Source organism: Marmota flaviventris, chromosome 6 (assembly GCF_047511675.1).
Source record: "Marmota flaviventris isolate mMarFla1 chromosome 6, mMarFla1.hap1, whole genome shotgun sequence".
Classification (NCBI taxonomy): Eukaryota; Metazoa; Chordata; class Mammalia; order Rodentia; family Sciuridae; genus Marmota; species Marmota flaviventris.
In genome coordinates, this window is record NC_092503.1 from 105104018 (window position 1) to 105127036 (window position 23019).

The 23019-nt window shown below is 43.7% G+C and overlaps 1 long non-coding RNA gene across 1 annotated transcript; it reads left to right on the forward strand.

Moving 5' to 3' along the window:
• The first annotated feature begins 6663 nt into the window (after positions 1 to 6663).
• LOC139706234 (uncharacterized) lies at positions 6664 to 19256 on the forward strand. Its single transcript, XR_011707870.1, has 2 exons — positions 6664 to 6718; positions 19021 to 19256. It is a non-coding gene; the product is annotated as an uncharacterized lncRNA (long non-coding RNA).
• The last annotated feature ends 3763 nt before the right edge of the window (positions 19257 to 23019 follow it).

Genomic DNA, 23019 nt, shown 5'->3' on the forward strand with positions numbered 1-23019 from the left:
GTTGAACATTTTTTCATATATTTGTTGATTATATTTATTCTTCTCTGACATGTCTGTTCATTTCCTTTTCACATATATTGACTGGATTATTTTGATTTTAGGTGTAAAGATTTTTGAGTTCTTTATATATCCTATAGATTATGCATATGATAAATATTTTCTCACATTCTGTAGACTCTCGCTTCATCCTAATGATTGTTTCCTTTGCTATTAAGAAACATTTTACTTTAATTCCATCCCATTTATTTATTATTGATTTTACTTCTCATGCTTTAGGAATCTTGTTAAGGAAGTCAGCTCCTAAGCCAAAGTGGTGAAGAATTGAGCCTACTTTTTCTTCTATTAGGCACAGGTTCTCTCTTCTAGTGTGTAAATTCTTGGTTCACTTTGAGTAGAGTTTCTCACAGGGTGAGAAATATGTTTAATTTCATTTTGCTACATATACATTTCCATTTTCCCAGCACCATTTGTTGAAGGTGCTATCTTTTCTCCAATATATGTTTTTGGCAACTTAGTCTAGTATGAGATAACTGAATTTATGTGGGTTTGTCTTTGTGCCATCTCTTCTGTACCATTAATCTATACGTCTGTATTGGTGCCAATACCATGTTGTTTTTGTTACTTGTACTATAATTTAAGGTTTATTGATTTCCTATAAACATCATTTTTTTAAAACCAGGGATTAAACTCAGGGGCACTCAACCACTGAGCCACATCTTCTGCCCTATTTTGTAGTTTTATTCAGAGACAGGATCTCACTGAGTTGTTTAGTGTCTTATTATTTCTGAGGCTGGCTTTAAACTCACCATCCTCCTGCCTCAGCTTCTATAGCCACTGGGATTATAGATTTTGCCATTGTGCCCAGCTAAATATCACTTCTTTAGGGATCCCTTTTCTGCTGTGCTCAGTGATGGCTCTCACAGGTCCCCAGACTGCTCTGCAGCATTCATCACATGAATCTGTCTTCTCATACCTGTCCTCTCCAAAAGGACAAGTATTCTGACCTTGTATACCTAATGAGGGGCCTGACAAGGAGATGGAGTTCCCATCATTATATAACTGATATGTTCATACATAGTCAGCTTTAAGTAAGTGAGTAAATTCACACTAAAATACCACTCCGGAGAATCCTTTAATCATGGATGCTGGTGTGCTTGCTTCACCAGAGCCAATCCTTTATAAGAAACAGAACTTGGTCAGAAAATGCCACTCCAGGCAGGCCTGACAGAGTCAGGAAGCCAGGTTCCCAGGTCAACACAACAGAACACAGGGGGTATGGAGCAAATGTATGGCAGTGCAGAGGGCAGGAGGAAACCCCAGGGGAAGGAATGAAAGTGGTATTAGAAGGTTCCTTGGCTCAGGGCCACCTGAATTGTTTGTCCTCTGGACATGGCAGCTCCCCACCCTGTCTTCCCCACTAAGACCATCTGAGCAAGACATGAGGGGGCCAGTGCCCTGAGAAGACCAACACAGGCCTAAAGGTGGGGTGGCTCATTTTTGTGTGATCTTTGTGAAATAAAACACATATGCAAAGTACATGAAATGTATCTGTGAAGACTGATGAATTATAACATGAGTAGGCTGACACCCACCTCCCCAGTCAGAATCTACAGCATCCCCAGCACCATAGAATCACACACATATTATTCCTGACCTACTTGCTACATCCCTAAGGTGGCCTTGGCCCTGGATTTTGTCATTACCATGTCCTCACACCCCAAAGAGTAATTGTATGTCTCCTGGTTTTGAAGGTCTTAAGGATAGGAACATAGAGCACATTTTGTTCTTTCCACTCAGTATTTTGTGAGTCATCTTCTGGTTGTATGTAGCCTATTTACTCACTGTTCCTGCATTAAATTTTGTGCCTGAGAGTCTCATAAGCTATGCATCCTGATTCTGTTGATGGACAGTTGTGCTATGTCTGGCTTGTGTGCACTCTGTGTCTTAATGTGAGGCTATCCTTCTGGATGACTTGTAACATTGGGGGGAGTTTGGAGGGGAAGGGAAGGGAGGAGACACAGGAAGCATCTATTTTCATGGGGACAGGGCAGGTGTGAGAGGTCTGGCTACAGAAGTGAGAGTGGGCCTATGGGAACCATGAAGAAAAGGCACTGCAAATCTCCTTTGATGTTTACTCCTGTCTGAGACTGGACTGGTATATTTCTCCTAAAAAGATTTGGTTGTTATGGGCACCCCACAATCCTCTGGACTGGGATACCTGACCCCTGCAATCCTCTGGGTTATAAACTAGTACTATATGCATAGAGAAGCCAGGCAAGACAATCTATTGCAAAACGCTACCCATGAGGGACAGAGGAAACACCACCAACTGGCCAACAACTGTGTCTCTTTTCCCATATCTCAAGAGGTTTCTGTTTGGGAGATTCAGGGATTCACTGCCACACATCCAAGGGCTGGCCTGCTTAGAGATAAGGTAGCCAGAACCTTGGAGTGAAGATTCTTACACAGCTGGCACCTACCCACATCTCAGCTGTGCTGGAACCAGGCTACTCAGTGGAACCCAACTCTTGGAGACTTCTGAGAGCTCAGGGCAGAGCTCCCCACCTTTTCAAGAAAACCTATCTCGGCATCACCTCAAATCTCCTATTTCCTACTGGGGACTCTCCTGGCCAAAGATGGCCAGGAGTCTCTCCTGTCATAGGAGACTGGGGGGGGGGGGGGGGCTAAAGCTCCAAACCCCAGTTCTTCTGTTCTGAAGAAATAAGACTTTTAGTCAGTCACTGAAAACCAGAAAAGAGAATTTTATTAGTAGTAAAACTAAATTAAGATTCAAACAAAGAGCACTAACAAGAGGGTAGGTCATCTCCCAGCAAAGAACAACAGGAAACAGTGCTATCTCTGAATTTTTTGGTGTTTTGTGGTTGCTTTGAGAACTGGGTCTACCTTCAGCACTCTTTGCCAATATGGTGTTCTCCTCCTTCGTGTTGGGTGGTGGAGTTTTGACCTTAGTTGGTCCTCTCCAGAACTGTCATGGTGGCCTTCCTGTTCAGAGGACTTCATCTACAAGTCAGTTTTCTTTGAATACAAATATTCAGGTTAATGACAAGGCAGAATTCACCTTACAGCCCCTGCACTACTGAGAAATTTTTTCTTCTGATATATATTGCGACAACTATGGCCATAATTTCTAGATTTACAATGACCCCAATTGACCCTGTCAAGAGTTAGAATAGCCCCCATTAATCTTTCTTTCTGGATATATATCTTGATTGGCCCTCTTTTACCTGTTTATTCTTTAAGGTTTCCACACCTGTTGTTTTTCTGTAAGTTATCTGTTTACCCATTTGCCTTAAAAGTAACGTAAAGAAAACCATAAAAGTAACTTTAAAGGAAACCCATGACCTTGCCATGTTATTGGTTTGCATTTCACTGGTCACTACTAACTGCTACCTAATACCCCCTGCCAAGGTTCAAGACCATAAATCATATCTGGGACAAGGGTGACTAATACCTACTTTCTGCTGATAAGGGTAGGTATCTCCCATACTTGCTGTCAGTGAAATGCTCTTGATTATGAGTTAAGCTCTATCCAGGGGGCCTCAATATCTGAAATAGAGGAAATCATTTAGAGGCAAATGCCCTATGAGAAAAACAACAAGATACAACTATCACCATAAAATTGATATACCAAGAGACAGAGAAATATTAGATACATTGAGCTGTTCCCCAAACCAGAAATTTCCTCCACCAGAAAGTGCTAGAAAACCCCTAACTAAAAACTTGTCTCCATGGCAAGAGTGGTGAGGACAGAGCATCTTTTGGGGAATGCAAAACTGGTTTTTATGGTAGGGGTTACCAGAGATTGAAGTCAGGGGAAACTCACCACTAAGCAACATCCCCAACCATTTTTATATTTTATTCAAAGACAGGGTCTTCCTGAATTGCTTGGGGCCTTGCTACTTTGCTGAGGCTGGCTTTGTACTTACAATCTTCCTGCCTGAGCCTCCCCAGCCACAGGGGTTCAGGCATGTGCTTCAGTTTCCAGTGGCTTCTACTGACACATACAGGGCAAGAAGTCTTTGGAAGCCTGCCCTTAATTGGGCAGATTTTCTTCTAGTGCCCTCACTTTCTGTAATGATGACAGACACCTACAGAGGCTCAAGGGTTCTGTGGGGAAGAAAAGAAGGTGGCCATGAAGAGCTGCAGTCAATAATTGTATTGGTCTCTTGTCCCTCTTTTCTCCTTTCTCAGGTCCCTTCATGTTTCCTCCTGGTTTGATCATAAAAGACCTGCATGGCTAACTTTAAGGGAAGTCCCAGGGCCTGCTACTAATTTTGTAATTTCTAAAATCTGGGGCAAATTGAAGAATAAATATATCTTTTAAAATAAGTTGCCTTTCAAGAAATGCAGGATCTAAGAATTTATATTTTACTAAGCCTTCCTTCAATATTTCTACAAAAGTCCTGGGATTTCACACCAACCCCTGATCAATTGATGCCAATGTCATAGAATAGGTTTCATCCTATTATTTTTAAGTGCTGCCTTGAGACAAATGATCAGGCGATCTCTGTATCACCTTCAAAGTGATTCATCATAACTCCAATGAGGATGCTCAGTTTGAACAGCAGAAGGGCCCACAAGGTATAAAGTGTTAGGAAAATATAAATCATCCTCCAAACCTTAGCAAACTGAGGTCTCTGTTAGAGTTTGACTCAAAATTATTGTTATATCTCTCCAGATTACCTCAAGGCCTGAGTTTGAATCCCTCTATATATTTATCAGGGTCATCAGCAAATCTTCCTAAATCCTGTTGGGCCTGTTTTAGATCTTGCATAGAAAAAGGTACCTGCATTCTTACCAGTCAATATTCTCCATTTTCCTCTTGTAATGTGTATAAACTGGTAGTAGTCTAAATAGGGACAGACTCATGATGAGGGAAACCAGGGTTGTGGGAATGGGAGCAGGTAATGGTGGGTACAGAGGAGAGTGGGAGAATTTGATATTGACAGATGAGTGTTAGGTACATTGTTGAGAGGAAGGAAGGTGTGGTTTGGAGGTCCCTAGTCCAGTAATGATTTGACTCATTTGACTAGAAAGGCCTCATCAGAGTAGGATGGGCATGATATTGAAAAGCGGGTGAGGGGAGCAAGAGTTTTTGTGTCACTCTATTGGAAACATAGATAGTCCAAAAATAACAACAGGATTACTGACATAGAAAAGAGCAAGAATCATTGTATTCCTTGGCTTTCCTTTGGAATAATAAATGTGAGGGGACATGGGGTCCATGCAAAGGCACTATAGAATAAGGACCATAACTACCACTTTGGTGAAGAAAAGATACCAACTGAGAATATATTTCTTAGCTATGAGGGATCTTCAACTAGTGCCCCATGAGAAGATTTGTAAGTAGATAAAGGTGGTTAACTCATTGCCCTCCAGATTCTGGAAGTAACCTATAAAAATGGTGGTGTGATGCCCATTACTGAAGAGAGACAGGGGAACACCGTAAAGCAACAGCCATAACAGTGGAGCCTCATTGCCTCTCTGATGGCCTTGCTCAAAAGAATGCCACAAAAAGCAAGAGAAAGTGTACATCTATATGTCAGCAGGAAAAAAAATGTCACTGTTATAAAGAGGAAAAAAAAAGATGAACAGTGACAACATAAATGACATTAGACAAAGCATGGGTGTGACATATGGAAGAGGTTTCAGCAGAGGAAAGTGTAGACAGAGAAACTAAAGCAAACTGTAAGATATCAGAGGCTAAGATAGACATAATCTCAACCAAAGCTGGGAGAGGAATAAGGTGAAGTTTAAATTCCTTCCTGTAGTTGGCTGTCAATCTGATTCAAGGCACTTGATTAGATGTCGCTGGAGAATGGGGAGTTGAAACTCCAAACCTCAGGTCTTGTGTTCCAAAGAAAGAAAATTTGAAGTCAGAAACCAAAGATAATGCAAGATAACTTTTTCTTAAAGTAAAAATAAAGTAAGGCTCAAACAAAGAGCATTCTCCAAACAGTGGTTCACTCCCAGCAGAGAACAATGAAGGAAAGAGTGCTGTCTCCAAATTCATTGGTATTATATGGTTGCCCTGGGAACTGGGTCCACATTCACCACTTTTTGACAATCAGGTGTTCAACTCCTTCATGTCAAGGGGTAGAGTTTTTACTTAGTTGTTCTTCTCCAGAACTGTCGTATTGGCCTTCATATTAAGTGGGGGGCTTCATTTACAAGTAAATACTATGTTAGTGTGAGTATTGGGGTCAATGACCAGAAAGAACTTAACTTTTTTCTCCTGTAATGCTAAGAAAATTTCTCTTCTGAAATTTATTGAGACTAATAATTATGACCATAATTTCTAGCTTCACAATGACCCTAAATGACCCTGACAAGAGTTAGTAATAGCCCCATAAATCTTTCTTGGTGTATTTCTTAATTGACTCTCTTTGTTCTGATTATTTGTGTACCTGTTGTTTTTCTGCATTATCTGTCTACCCACTTGCCTTAAAAGTAATTTAAAGAAAGCCTTAAGAGCAACATAAAGAAAACCCATGACATTGGCTGTTATTTGTTTGCATTTCAGTGCTCACTACTAACTGTGATCTAACATCTCTCACCCACTGAGAGAACTGACAATGGCCTTCTTTGGTTTGGCAGGTAGAGGTCAGAGGAGGGTCCCTTTGCCTTGGAGCTGGCAGACCACATGGCAGATGAACAAAATCCCCCTGCCTTCCACAAAGACCATGAAGGAAAGCAGGTAGAGGGTGGGGGTCAGTCACAGAGCTACCTTTGTCAGGATGTCCCTCCTCACACTGTACAGCAACCAGGCTTCCTAAAACTTGGTGAAGTTCTTCACTGATCTTCAACAGCCCCGTGGGCAGATTGGACACAAGTCCTCACAGAGAAGAAATTCAAGCAGAGCACAGCTGTCCAAGTGGCCCAAACATAAGCACTAAGTGGGTTGGAATTCAGGTCCCACCACCCTCGGTCAGGGCTCATATCTATTGGGTGGCAAAGAGCCAGGCACACATGGGCACTGGCCTGGGCAGGCACCAAGATGTGGTTTCACCAGACTGAGGTTCTGATGGACTTGGTGTCTGGTGCAAAGCTTTAATTCAACTGTTAGCTCTAGAAACAGGAAAGCATATGTTCTAATCAATAAAATTTTCCCTTTTTGACAATATGATGGTACAAAATTCTGATGTCTTTTTCAGATTTAAAAATGAAATAATAAAATATAATATTATTATAGCATAATATTTAAAACAATACAAAATGCAAGCAAGGCTTTAAATTTCTCACAAAATATATTTTCCCCCAGAGATTATTTTAAGAAGTCAGCAAAATTTCCAGAGCACTCATTGTGCTTTGAGCTCCTTTTTGTTGTAAAGGCCAGGTTTCTCTTTCTTGTAAGAGTTAGGCCTGCAGGGCTGGGGTTGTAGAACCACTAGTTTTAATGTAAAGAGGAAACAAACATGGAAGCAATAAACAAGTTCATAGCATTATCCATGCTATGTCAAATAAGCTTTTGAATTAAATAAAAAATTAAATAAAAAATTAATTTTTTTCAAATATATCATTTATATATCTTTATGGAATATACTATGGAAACTCAATAGACGTATACAAGTTTTATCATGCAACTTTGATATTACATCCAGGAAGTCCCTATAATGAAACCTAAATTTAGTTTCATTGTGATGAATTACTTTTCCTAGAATTCATACTGTGACAGAGTCTGAGAGACTGTCTCTTCAGGCCCTTCAAGAATTAGGACATTCTAGCATTTCAAGCAGGCATTGATGCAGGAAAGAGGAGTCTGGACACCTGAGGAATTTGGAGGAAGCAGATTTATTTAAGCTGCAGCAATCCAGAGGGGCTAACACCAAACAAGCTCTGGACCCCAGGTCTGGAAATTCTCTAAGATTTCAGTGGGTGGTTTCACAGCACAATGTTTAATATAACTTAATTTTGTTCCACATTCATAGGTTGGACAGAGGTTTCACAATTTTTTACACAGAAAACAGAAATTTTCACACATCAACAAACTTGATTGGAGACTATTTTTTTTAGGTTGTAGATGAGCACAATACCTTTATTTTTATGTGGTGCTGAGAATTGAACACCAGGCCTCCCATGTGCGAGGCAAGTGCTCTATCACTGAGCCACAACCCCAGCCCTGCAGGCCTAACTCTTACAAGAAAGAGAAACCTGGCCTTTACAACAAAAAGGAGCTCAAAGCACAATGAGTGCTCTGGATATTTTGCTGACTTCTTAAAATTATCTCTTCTTGATTAGGAGAGAGACTTGTGTGTTACAATTAAGGTGGGAGTCTTTTGGGAACTACAGCATTACCCACTTTGATGCTCATTATTTAATCCTCTAAGTCAAAGGGCATTATTATCTTCTTGGCTTAAAGCTTTATATAATGTAATATCATAGTACTTGTTTCTCTTTTTTTTTTTTTTTTTTTTTTTTTTTAAAAAAAAACCTGCTTCTATTGTAGAACCACTAGTTTTAATGTAAAGAGGAAACAAACATGGAAGCAATAAACAAGTTCATAGCATAATCCATGCTATGTCAATTAAGCTTTTGAATCCACCAAGAAATGGAAACCATCCTCCAAATAGTGAGCTTGGATCTCAACTGCAATGCCCTTTCAGGATTGAAGTGGTACATGTGTTTGTTTTCTGATATTATTAACTATGTGTTTGATTGTTATCAGTCCTAGAGTCAAGACAAAACAAAGGACTCTGTATATGACAGAAGTAAGGGGTGGCAATGACAGTATAAGAGCTGTCTTAAAGAGTGAAACAGTCCATTTTCCTTTTGGTTAGTATATCATTCACCTTGTACATCCAACCCAGAGTGGCTGAAGCAGGGCTGATGTTTCCTCAAAGCATTGGGCACATTCAGGCTAGTCAGCTTCCAGAGTGACTTGAGCAGGGTTGGTGTCCTTCGGATCTTTGAGTTTCTCTGGTGTTTCCTTCTTCCTGATCCTCAGCTTAAGGGGTACAAATTAAGGAGGGAGATAGTAGAGGGAACTGGGACCAAAGACAGAGCAGGCCCAGCGGCCTGCTGAGGGGCAGAGCCACCCCCCACCCCCCTCGCCTGCCAGGTAGGGGAAGGGTGACCACCGACAGAAAAGGCCCAGTGGCCCAGGGCGGGACAGAGCTTCCAATCACTCCTGCAAGGTAGGCGGGCCTGCAACCCACTGGCAGAAGAGGAGCAGCCGCCTGCTGAGAGGCTGAGCCGCCCCCTCCCCCTGCGCCGGCATAGTAGAGGGAACTGGGACCAAAGACAGAGCAGGCCCAGCAGCCTGCTGAGGGGCAGAGCCGCCCCCCACCCCCCTCGCCTGCCAGGTAGGGGAAGGGTGACCACAGACAGAAAAGGCCCAGTGGCCCAGGGCGGGAAAGAGCTTCCAATCACTCCTGCAAGGTAGGCGGGCCTGCGACCCACCGGCAGAAGAGGAGCAGTCGCCTGCTGAGAGGCTGAGCCGCCCCCTCCCCCTGCGCCGGCATAGTAGAGAGAACTGGGACCAAACACAGAGCAGGCCCAGCGGCCTGCTGAGGGGCAGAGCCGCCCCCCACCCCCCTCGCCTGCCAGGTAGGGGAAGGGTGACCACAGACAGAAAAGGCCCAGTGGCCCGCGGCGGGACAGAGCTTCCAATCACTCCTGCAAGGTAGGCGGGCCTGCGACCCACCGGCAGAAGAGGAGCAGCCGCCTGCTGAGAGGCTGAGCCGCCCCCTCCCCCTGCGCTGGCATAGTAGAGGGAACTGGGACCAAACACAGAGCAGGCCCAGCGGCCTGCTGAGGGGCAGAGCCGCCCCCCACCCCCCTCGCCTGCCAGGTAGGGGAAGGGTGACCACCGACAGAAAAGGCCCAGTGGCCCGCGGCGGGACAGAGCTTCCAATCACTCCTGCAAGGTAGGCGGGCCTGCGACCCACCGGCAGAAGAGGAGCAGCGGCCTGCTGAGAGGCAGAGCCGCCCCCTCCCCCCCGCGCCTGCAAGGTAGTCGGAACTGAGACCACCATCAGAACAGGTCAGACCTGCAACCGAGAGACAGAACAGGCCCAGTGGCCTGAGGAAGGGTAGAGCCGCCCCCCCCCACGCCTGCAAAGTAGGCGGACCTGCGACCCACTGGCAGTACAGCCCCAGAGGCCTGCAGAGGGGCAGTGCCGCTGCCTGCGCCTGCAAAGTAGGCAGAACGGCGACCACCGACAGAACAAGCCTAGCGGCCCGCAGAGGGACAGAGCCGCCGCCCGCGCCTGCAAGGACGGCGGACCTGCTACCGACTGGCAGAGCAGGCCCAGCGGCCTGCCGGCGTGGTAGGCACATTGCCCCAATTGGCGGAGGGGCAGAGCCGCCGCCCGTGCCTGCGAGGGAGACTTTGCAACTATACAAGACCAATATAAATATATAGGGGGAAAATTCAATAGCACAACAGTTTCACCAAGAAGAAAGGAACACGAACAGTATGAAGAGACAAGGAAGGAAAGGACCACAAGCATTGCAGGTCAACTCAACTTTAGAAGAGGTAATAGCTGCAGCTGATGGAATGTCAGATAAAGAATTCAGGATATACATGCTTCAGATGATCTGGAGTCTCAAGGAAGACATCAGACAGCAAAATCAGACAATGAAAGATGACTTCAACAATGAATTACATAAACAAATCCAAGAAGCAAAAGATCAACTATACAGGGAAATAGAGGTTATAAAAAACAAACAAACAGAAATCCTAGAAATGCAGGAAGCAATAAGCCAACTTAAAAACTCAATTGAGAATACTACCAGCAGAGTAGAACACTTAGAAGACAGAACATCAGACAATGAAGATAAAGTATTTCAACTTGAAAAGAACATAGACAGCTCAGCAAGACTGTTAAGAAACCATGAGCAGAACATCCAAGAAATATGGGATAACATCAAGAGACCAAATTTAAGAGTCATTGGGATACAGGAAGGAACAGAGTTTCAAACCAAAGGAATGAGCAATCTATTCAATGAAATAATTCGAGAAAACTTCCCAGACTTGAAGAATGAGACAGAACCCCAAATCCTAGAAGCCTACAGGACGCCGAATGTGCAAAATCATAAGAGACCCACACCTAGACACATTATAATGAAGATGCCCAACATACAGAACAAGGAGAGAATTTTAAAAGCTACAAGAGAAAGGAAGCAGATCACATTTAGGGGTAAGCCAATCAGGATAACAGCTGATCTTTCAACACAGACTCTGAAAGCTAGAAGATCCTGGAATAACATATTTCAAACACTGAAAGAAAATGGGTTCCAACCAAGAATTGTGTTTCCAGCGAAATTAAGCTTCAGGATGGAAGATGAAATTAAAACCTTCCATGATAAACAAAAGTTAAAAGAATTTGCAGCTAGAAAACCATCTCTTCAAAACATCCTTGGCAAAACATTACAGGAAGAGGAAATGGAAAATAACAATGAAAACCAACAGTGGGAGGTAGGACACTAAAGGGGGGAAAATAATCAAAGTGGAAAACAAACCATGTTTAGTAACATAAATAAACAAATATGGCTGGAAGAACAACCCATATCTCAATAATAACCCTAAATGTTAATGGCTTAAACTCACCAATCAAGAGACACAGGTTAGTAGAATGGATCACAAAACAAGACCCAACAATATGCTGCCTACAGGAGACGCATTTGATAGGAAAAGACATACATAGGCTGAAGGTGAAAGGTTGGGAAAAATCATATCACTCATATGGACTTCGGAAACAAGCAGGAGTATCCATACTCATATCAAATAAAATAGATTTTAAGCCAAAGTTAATCAAAAGGGATAAAGAGGGACACTACATACTGCTCAAGGGAACCATACACCAACAAGACATAACAATCATAAATATATATGCCCCAAACAATGGTGCAGCTATGTTCATCAAACAAACTCTTCTCAAGTTCAAGAGTCTAATAGACCACCATACAATAATCATGGGAGACTTCAACACACCTCTATCACCACTGGACAGATCTTCCAAACAAAAGTTGAATAAGGAAACCATAGAACTCAATAACACAATTAATAACCTAGACTTAATTGACATATATAGAATATACCACCCAACATCAAACAGTTACACTTTTTTCTCAGCAGCACATGGATCCTTCTCAAAAAATAGATCATATATTATGTCACAGGGAAACTCTTAGACAATACAAAGGAGTAGAGATAATACCATGCATCCTATCTGATCATAATGGAATGGAACTGAAAATCAACGATAAAAGAAGGAAGGAAAAAGAATATATCACTTGGAGAATGAACAATAGGTTACTGAATGATCAATGGGTTATAGAAGACATCAAGGAGGAAATTAAAAAATTCTTAGAGATTAATGAAAACACAGACACAACATATCGGAATCTATGGGACACATTGAAAGCAGTTCTAAGAGGAAAATTCATTGCTTGGAGTTCATTCCTTAAAAAAGAAAAAAACCAACAAATAAATGATCTCATACTTCATCTCAAAATCCTAGAAAAAGAAGAGCAAAACAACAGCAAAAGAAGTAGAAGGCAAGAAATAATTAAAATCAGAGCTGAAATCAATGAAATCGAAACAAAAGAAACAATTGAAAAAATTGACAAAACTAAAAGTTGGTTCTTTGAAAAAATAAATAAAATCGACAGACCCTTAGCCATGCTAGCGAAGAGAAGAAGAGAGAGAACTCAAATCACTAACATATGGGATGAAAGAGGCAATATCACAACAGACACTTCAGAAATACAGAAGATAATCAAAAATTATTTTGAATCCTTATACTCCAATAAATTAGAAGATAGTGAAGGCATAGATAAATTTCTTAAGTCATATGATCTGCCCAGATTGAGTCAGGAGGATATAGACAACCTAAACAGACCAATATCAATTGAGGAAATAGAAGAAACCATCAAAAGACTACCAACTAAGAAAAGCCCAGGACCGGATGGGTATACAGCAGAGTTTTACAAAACCTTTAAAGAGGAACTAATACCAATACTTTTCAAGCTACTTCGGGAAATAGAAAAAGAGGGAGAACTTCCAAATTCATTCTACGAGGCCAACATCACCCTGATACCTAAACCAGACAAAGACACTTCAAAGAAAGAAAACTACAGACCAATATCTCTAATGAACCTAGATGCAAAAATCCTCAATAAAATTCTGGCCACTCGGATACAAAGGCACATCAAAAAAATTGTGCACCATGATCAAGTAGGATTCATCCCTGGGATGCAAGGCTGGTTCAATATAAGGAAATCAATAAATGTTATTCACCACATCAATAGACTTAAAAATAAGAACCATATGATCATCTCGATAGATGCGGAAAAAGCATTCGACAAAGTACAGCATCCCTTTATGTTCAAAACTCTAGAAAAACTAGGGATAACAGGAACATACCTCAATATTGTAAAAGCAATCTATGCTAAGCCTCAGGCTAGCATCATTCTGAATGGAGAAAAATTGAAGGCATTCCCTCTAAAATCTGGAACAAGACAGGGATGCCCTCTCTCACCACTTCTGTTCAACATAGTTTTCGAAACACTGGCCAGAGCAATTAGACAGACGAAAGAAATTAAAGGCATCAAAATAGGAAAAGAAGTACTTAAATTATCACTATTTGCAGATGACATGATTCTATACCTAGCAGACCCAAAAGGGTCTACAAAGAAACTATTAGAGCTAATAAATGAATTCAGCAAAGTGGCAGGATATAAAATCAACACGCATAAATCAAAGGCATTCCTGTATATCAGCGACAAATCCTCTGAAATGGAAATGAGGACAACCACTCCATTCACAATATCTTCAAAAAAAATAAAATACTTGGGAATCAACCTAACAAAAGAGGTGAAAGACTTATACAATGAAAACTACAGAACCCTAAAGAGAGAAATAGAAGAAGATCTTAGAAGATGGAAAAATATACCCTGTTCATGGATAGGCAGAACTAACATCATCAAAATGGCGATATTACCAAAAGTTCTCTATAGGTTTAATGCAATGCCAATCAAAATCCCAACGGCATTTCTTGTAGAAATAGAGAAAGCAATCATGAAATTCATATGGAAAAATAAAAGACCCAGAATAGCAAAAACAATGCTAAGCAGGAAGTGTGAATCACGCGGTATAGCGATACCAGACTTCAAACTATATTACAGAGCGATAGTAACAAAAACAGCATGGTACTGGTACCAAAACAGGCGGGTGGACCAATGGTACAGAATAGAGGACACAGAAACCAATCCACAAAACTACAACTATCTTATATTTGATAAAGGGTCTAAAAGCATGCAATGGAGGAAGGATAGCATCTTCAACAAATGGTGCTGGGAAAACTGGAAATCCATATGCAACAAAATGAAACTGAATCCCTTTCTCTCGCCATGCACAAAAGTGAATTCAAAATGGATCAAGGAGCTTGATATCAAATCAGAGACGCGCCGTCTGATAGAAGAAAAAGTTGGCTACGATCTACAGTCGGTGGGGTCGGGCTCCAAATTCCTCAATAGGACACCCATAGCACAAAAGTTAATAACTAGAATCAACAAATGGGACTTACTCAAACTAAAAAGTTTTTTCTCAGCAAAAGATACAATAAGAGAGGTAAATAGAGAGCCTACATCCTGGGAACAAATCTTTACTCCTCACACTTCAGATAGAGCCCTAATATCCAGAGTATACAAAGAGCTCAAAAAATTAGACAATAAGAGAACAAACAACCCAATCAACAAATGGGCCAAGGACCTGAACAGACACTTCTCAGAGGAGGACATACAGTCAATCAACAAGTACATGAAAAAATGCTCACCATCTCTAGCAGTCAGAGAAATGCAAATCAAAACCACCCTAAGATACCATCTCACTCCAGTTAGATTGGCAGCCATTATGAAGTCAAACAACAACAAGTGCTGGCGAGGATGTGGGGAAAAGGGTACACTTGTACATTGCTGGTGGGACTGCAAATTGGTGCAGCCAATTTGGAAAGCAGTATGGAGATTTCTTGGAAAGCTGGGAATGGAGCCACCATTTGACCCAGCTATTCCCCTTCTCGGTCTATTCACTAAAGACCTAAAAAGAGCATGCTACAGGGACACTGCTACATCGATGTTCATAGCAGCACAATTCACAATAGCTAGACTGTGGAACCAACCTAGATGCCCTTCAATGGATGAATGGATAAAAAAAATGTGGCATTTATACACAATGGAGTATTACTCTGCATTAAAAAATGACAAAATCATAGAATTTACAGGGAAATGGATGGCATTAGAGCAGATTATGCTAAGTGAAGCTAGCCAATCCCTAAAAAACAAATGTCAAATGTCTTCTTTGATATAAGGAGAGTAGCTAAGTACAGAGTAGGGTCGAAGAGCATGAGAAGAAGATTAACATTAAACAGGGATGAGAGGTGGGAGGGAAAGGGAGAGAGAAGGGAAAATGCATGGAAATGGAAGGAGACCCTCAGAGGTATACAAAAGTACATACAAGAGGAAGTGAGGGGAAGGGGAAAAATAATACAAGGGGGACAAACGAATGTCAGTAAAGGGGGCAGAGAGAGAAGAGGGGAGGGGAGGGGAGGGGAGGGGAGGGGAGGGGGGATAGTAGAGGATAGGAAAGACAGCAGAATACAACAGACACTAGTATGGCAATATGTAAATCAATGGATGTGTAACTGATGTGATTCTGCAATCTGTATATGGGGTAAAAATGGGAGCTCATAACCCACTTGAATCAAATTGTGAAATATGATATATCAAGAACTATGTAATGTTTTGAACAGCCAACAATAAAAAATTAAAAAAAAAAAAAAAAAAAAGGAGGGAAAGCTGCAAAAGAATGTACATAAGAATAAGAGATTTTATTTTCAGGAGGTTCCAAAGCAGGCTAAAAGGAACAAAGTATTACATAATGTATATCTCTGCATGTGTACATACATGTATTGACATATTTGGAGACACTCTAAAAAGAGTAAGGGATTGTAGAAGTGCTCTATGTGGGGGTGTGACAAGAGGTGGGGGATATTCCAGGAGGCTTGAACTATGTAGATTTAACTCAATGTAACTTTAAACAAATTTGAAAACAGCCTATAATTTCACAAGCCTGACCCAACATTGGCTTATGATCTTCCATATATTATTATTTCATCTAAAAAATGAAGTAAATTCAACCGCCTGCTCACAGGTCAGTAGCCTTCCAAAGGTGCACCTCTAAGTGGGTTGACTTTAATCTCAGAGTATATTTCTGCCTGGAAATCATGTCAAATGCCTTCCTGGCTCCCAAAGTTTAGGTACTGCTCAACAGCTTAATTTTACCCCTGGCTTATCCTCCTCACCAACTTTACTTTACCAGATGCAAACCCAAGGTTGTACCTAGTTCTGCACCCTGGTCAAAATCACCCAGTTAAGAGGGATTTAATTCCAGCTCTACGCAATCTGAAGTCTTTACTTCTCCTCACACTACCCCTTAGCCAGACAAGCTTGCTTACTTATATTTTTCCTTTCTTGATAATCTCTTGGAAGAAGCCAGTGTTAGGCTAAATTTGGTAGATCTAGGAGGGTATTTTCCCAATAGGCTATTTTTCCTAGAAGTCCAGGTATGGCCAGTCTGGCTGTTCCCAGCCTACTGCAATGTACTGGGGCCTCACACCACTGCCCAGAGGCCCTGTGCCCAGATGACCCTATGTCCAGGACACAGAGTCTCCTCAGGGAAGAGTGGAGGAGTAGGGGAAGGAGACACCAAGGAAAGTTCAAGAGAAAGGACCAGAAGGTTCTTCCAGGGCTAGACTCCCAGAGCAGCCAGAGATCCCTCTCTATCTTGTCCTACAGGATCAGGTCTAGACCTGGCCAGCAGCTCACAGGCTCTAACCCCACCCTCTCACCAGTGAAATGGACCCACATAGCCCCACCCACTGCCTGCTGTGAGGACTGCAGCCTTTATTTAAAGTAATCACTTGTTTATTTGGGCCCTGAGGACTGGTGGCTGGTCCTGGGGTGACAAAAGGCAGGCAGCATGCAGTGGAACTTGGGGAGGTGACTGTAATGGAGAATGATCAGTTTCCCAACTCTTATACATCCTGAGCAGAGAAGCATCCTTGGGATCATTTCACTGCAATGGCACCATCATGAAATGGTGGCATATGGTGGCAAGAGCAGCATCCAGCTGTTTTGGGCATAGGGCATCAGGCGTCAAAAGTCAGGAGTTGAGTATTGGCGTGGGGTGTGGGCGACTGTTGTGGTGTCAGAATGCAGCTGTGATTTGGGAGTTCCATGCTTCCTACTCATGGTGGCGGTGACAGTGGAAGAATCCAGAAACAGTGGTTGTAACAACAGATGCATCCAGCCATGAGTGTTTTCATCTGCCATAGTGACAAGGATCTGGCTGCAGTTGCAATGAAGTTGGCCCCAGTACTGAGTGTCACTGTCTAGTATCCATGTAAAAGTCTGGTGGCAGCAGGGTGGAGCTCCAGAGTCTGGCAGGGGTGGGAGCAACATGCAGCTGCATCAGGGGTCCAGCCTCAGTATAGGGGTCGGGCACCAGGTGTGGGGTGGGCAGTGTTGGAGTCCATCTGGAGTTTGGAAGTTTGAGTGCTGCACAATGGTGGTGGCACCATAAGAGTTCAGAAGCAGGGGCAGCAACAACAGGCAGTGTCCAGCAGTGAGCATCTTCACCCTGCAGAAGTAACTGGCGTCCGGCTGCAGGGCAGTGAAGGTGGCATCCAGTGGCCATGTGGGGAGTCTGGCTGGCTGCAGTGAAGAGCTCCAGGCTGGCATGGCAGCAAGGGCATGGGATAGTGGGTGTCAGAGTGAGAAGGTAACCAGTAGCTGGGATGTCCTCTGTGGTGGAGGCTCCAGGTCCTGGTCTTGCTCCTGGTCGACTGGCCTGCTCAGGAAGAAGCACATGGGAGGCAGTGGTACCCAGGCAGCTGCCCAGGACCTTATGCTGCCCACAGCTGCCATGTCTCGCTCTGGCCATGAGCCCACTGGATGTCTGCTCACCCCATCACCTGATATAGCCTCTCTACTGAGGAACTAGGCTGTCTGCTAGGTAGGGGCGGTCTTGGGAGAGAACCTCACCATACCCAGCCACATCCTGCATGGACTGTGTGTGCAGAAAGCAGAGGTCCTAGGACATCGTCACCCCCAAAGTGCATTTCCGTGGCTGGGGGTGGCAGAAGACCAAGACAGAGAACTCGTTGCCCTTAGACTCCCACTGCCACCTGTGCCCTCCACCCTTGTCATGCCCCAGGGATGCACTTGGAGGGTGAGGATTTTCTAGCCCCCCCCCACCTCCCACCTCTGCACTCTGCTACCACAACCCAGGGGAGATGTAGCTGGGGAGGGTGGGTGTCTTCTCCCAAGGCTGCCCAGCTGGCAGCAGGCCTACTCATCCCTCAGAGGCTGCAACTCAGGGAGGGGCAGGGTGAACTCAAGGATTAGGTGAGCAGCCTGGTGGACTCAAGGCCAATGCCAGGCATTGGTGGAATGGGCAGCATAAGGTACTCAGCAGGTGTCTGGGTACCACCAGCTCCTGCGCCCTGCTTCATGAGCAGGCTGGCCCTACCAGAAGCAATACCAGTTGCCTGGAGGAGCCACTGCAGAGGCCATCACAGCCTCTAGTCGTCCTCTGACTCTGAGGCCTGCTGTCCCAAGTTTTCACCATCACCGCTAACAGAGCTCCACACTGTGGCCACTGGAGTCCCCACAGGGCCACCAGTGATGCCGCAGCCATCATCACTGCACTGGGACCAGACTCCTGCCACTACCAGAGGATGAGAATGCAACTCTCTGGATGCCTGGCTTGACGTTGCCACCTACAGACTCCTTGGTTGCCTTTGCCACTGCTGCCATAACTGAACTTCAGACACCAATACCTCCACAGATTCCAAACGCCAAGGCTTCACTGCCCAGGCTCCTGCCCATGGCTGTCCTCCAAGCCTGAGACCAATTCTCCATCCTGCCACTGATACATCTGGGCTCCTCAAACTGCCTTAAGACACCTAGGTTCGCTATTTGACATTCTCCCTACAGATGGATGCTGACACTGCTCCTGGTCACTGGGAACCTCCAATGGGAAACCCTGCTGTGGAACGCTGAGGTTGGCTTCTATATGCTTCAGTCCCAGAAACCAGACTTCTTTCACAGCCACTAGATGCCTTTGAAGGTGCCACCTATACCCCCAGGCTTGGGAAGGGTCCAGCACATGCCCTTCCATGCCTGCTGCCTGTTCATATCTGTCCGTGGAATAAACCATTGATTGGGTTAAAGCTCTCAGAACTGAATCATTTCACTGATAATCCTTGTATTGGCTCACCCATGAGCTTCTGGGGACACCTACTACCTAAAGCACAACACATCTTCATCGAATAGCTTAGCAAGACCTTCTAGATGACTTGCAAGAGCTTCTACATCAGCACTTGTTTCTTTGCCTTGCACTTTTATTTTATGGAGAGGGGCCTCTTGCCAAAAACATAATGGACCAAACTCTGGCACCTTCAAACTTCTTCTGCAGCTTTCTCACTTCTCTTGTCAGTATAACAATCTAAAGTGATGGCCTTATCTGGATTTGGCTTCATCTTCATAGAACGTGGGTTGTTTCTTCTTTTCTTCAGAATATAAAAAGTTTTTCCAGATCAGCAATAAGGCTGTTCTTGCTTTCTAGTCATATACATATGCCCTGGAGCAGCACTTTAATTTCCTTCTTGAACATTTCCTTTGCATTCTCAGTGTGACAAAGTAGTGTAAGATGCACAGCTTTTTATTTGAAGTGCAAAACGTAAGACTCTTCTTTTTATTTAAACAATACAGACCATTACTGAGTCATTAACGGTTCTAACTTCAATATTGTGTCTTGAAGAATAAGAGGATGGTGATCCATGATCTGTGGAGCAATAAGAATGTACATATTAAGGTTTTTATCTTATATGAGTGGGATTTGTAGTGCCACATGACAGTTAAAATAGATCATAGTATGAGTTATAATGGCCTAAAATCTTCAACACTCATTAGGCAGTCCCTTCTGCTCCATAACAGGGGCATCTATCTCACCTCCTCCTGGATGGCCTGTTTGCATCCTCTCTCACAGCACCTATGAGCTCTACATGGGCTCCATCAGTAGATACGCAGTACTGGTGGTGGCACAGCCTGGTGAATGGATTAAGCACTTTTAGGTCAACATAAAAGAATGCCACTAAAAATACTTACAATGCCATAAGAATTAGCATCACAAAGAATAAAATAGGTAATCTCAGAGGGGAGGGGAAGGATAGCTGTGCTGGGGGTTCTGGCACTGTTTAATGCTGAGGAGCTCACATGTGGGAGATGCCATTGAAAAGTTTAGAACTAGGGAAGTGAGGATACATTCTAGTAGATGTGGAGGGCTGTGGCCTAATATTTTCTTGAACTCCTGCCTCTATTGTTTTGGACCCTGAATTTATATTGCTGCCAGGAAAGGTGGCTCTCTTTCAAAGGATGGGATGGCAACTTGGAGCACCTGATGTACTATATATATACCAAGTGTAAGATAATAATGTTCAATATCCACTGACTTTCTTATTGGCAGCTAAGCTTCCTCCTCTTCTTGAAGGTTCAGTGGCCACTGGTGGCTCCATATCTTCCTGTGTGGTCCATGCTGGTGTAGGACCAACCTCTGATTTTGAGGGCTATTTCTCCTCCTTCACAGGGAATGTGATAACATGCTCCCCCAAATGTAAGCAAGTAAATTGGGCCACAGCTGCTCGAGGCAATTATATCACTTGATATGGTGCTAGAGCTGCAGGAGAAAACACCCATCATGACTGAATTTCCTTGGGCCTTTCACAATTCACACCAGAACCCTGCCTCTGAGAATATTCCTGGCCCTCCTCCACAATTGGCCATCTTCCCAGACTAGGTTCCACCAGCTGAAGGATGTTAGCATTGTGTGTCTTGGGAACATATGGCAGATCCCAGGGGTACCAGCTGAGATTCCTCTGCACACACCATCAGTCATCTGCCCCAGACCCCATCATCAGAGAGCTCAGACTTACAGGATCTGTGTTCTTCAGCTGGGGAAGGACATGGAAGTTCCCTTCTGATTCAGGCATAATGACAAACAGGAAGGTCCTGAAAAGCTTCAGGTTGTCCAAGTCTTGGGACCTCAAAAATATTCTGGATAGAGGTACAGCTGCATTTTGATGATTGAGCAGAGGGTGCTGTGGAATGTGGAGTGAAACAGGGAGTCATGATGTACAGGGCCTCTCTTTTAACTGGAACCTCCCAAGGTCCCTGCATCATAGGTTCCCAAAGAGTAGCCAGGCAGGTCCATGCACCCATCAAAAGGGCAACCTGTGAGGCACATGTGTGGGTAAGGGGCTCCCCACACTTGCTCTCTGGTCTCTGTACAAAAAAGCATGGGCAAACTGGGTTTGGATTGGCTGTGTTGGAAAGGGACCCACACAGGGCTTGGCTCTGAGGCCCCAACCACAACTCTAATCCTTTGGTGCCCAGAATCAAATGCACCACCATATGTTCTTTCTACAGGGTAAACCCCAGAGTTGAGTCCTCTGCTGGAAATCACACAGGGTGGAAATTGGGGTTTGCCCAGCCATCATTTATAACAGCTCCCCATAAAACAGGAGCCCTCCTGACTTGCCCAAAGACCACTCCCTTCTTTCCTTGAAGCTACTCCTCACAAACATCTGTCTGCAGGTTTCTATACCTAGAGATGGCGAGGAGGCTGACACCTCTAACATCCTGTGCCCCTCATCTGCCAAGATGGCTGGTGGGCTTGATTAACTTCCTGACAATATTGGAACTCCAGGAGGACTAGAAGGTTTGTCTGAATTGATTCCTAAATAATAGGCCAAATGATGGCCCATGGTGGTGCCACATATACATTTTGAGTGATGACTGAGCCAAACCACCTACTGCCTAGCTATTCAGGGCGAGGACCCTATTCGTTTCTCCCCAAGTGTCCTTGTTCTGGCTACATGCAGGTTGGAATGCTCCCAGATGCAATCCACAGACTCCTTCCTAAATGTGGAAATTGTTTTTCCTGAAGCCTCAGAGTAGTGAGGCCTGAGGCAGAGAACTTTCTCACAGGGAGGGAATATGCCCACAGGGTAAGGCCAGAGCTATAGGCTGCCTATAGTTACACAGATCCAGGCCTGAGGCAGACACTCTTTGGGCTCATCCTACTCGGTTTTCTAAACATCCAGGCAGGCTGCTTCTCTGAAAACACTACTTTCCCCAGAGCTGACTGAGTTTCCAGAATTCCCAGCACCAAGCAGGAGATGGCCATGTGCCAGAGCTTGGAAGCAATACACATCTTTTACACAGCAACTCCAGCACCTTCTGAAGAATGTCCGAATTTTGGGAGGAATACAGTACCTTTCAAGAATTGAAGACAGTAGCTGCTGCATAGTAAGTTTGCATACATTTGTTTTAGTAGCACCACCTACCATTGTGTTTCTGGCCCATGCTCATGGATATGGTTTCTTCAACTCTTCATGGTAACTCAATGTGATGGGTATATCTCCCCTCTATAGATGAGGAAACTGAGTCATGGTCAGATGATATGACTTGCCACAGAATACTCAGCTGCAAGTGCTAGGGTGGGAATTCAAATCCAGGCTGTCCCACACCAAGTCTGGAAGAGAGTACCATTATTCACTCATTCAACAAACCCCTATGGGTGCCTCCTAGAAGTGAGTGCTTCCTGTGTAAGCCCAAAGATTCATAGCACCCATGCAATGTAGGTGTCACTTTTACCATTCCCAAGTTTCCAATGAGGAATTAGAATTCATGCTTTTCTCAGTCTATATAGACTACTAATACAGTGCATCTCATTTAAAATACACAATATTATTGCTGTAGAACAGATTATTTTGAGAATAATTTTTATAAAGGTATTAGCTTAAATATTATTTGAAGACCTTCTATGTCAAAGTAGTATGAAGTAGTTTTTAGCAGATTAGCACCCCTGCCACATGCTACCAAAAAATTCAAGACACAACTTAAAGAAGTCATCAGTTTCAAGGCACCACGGAG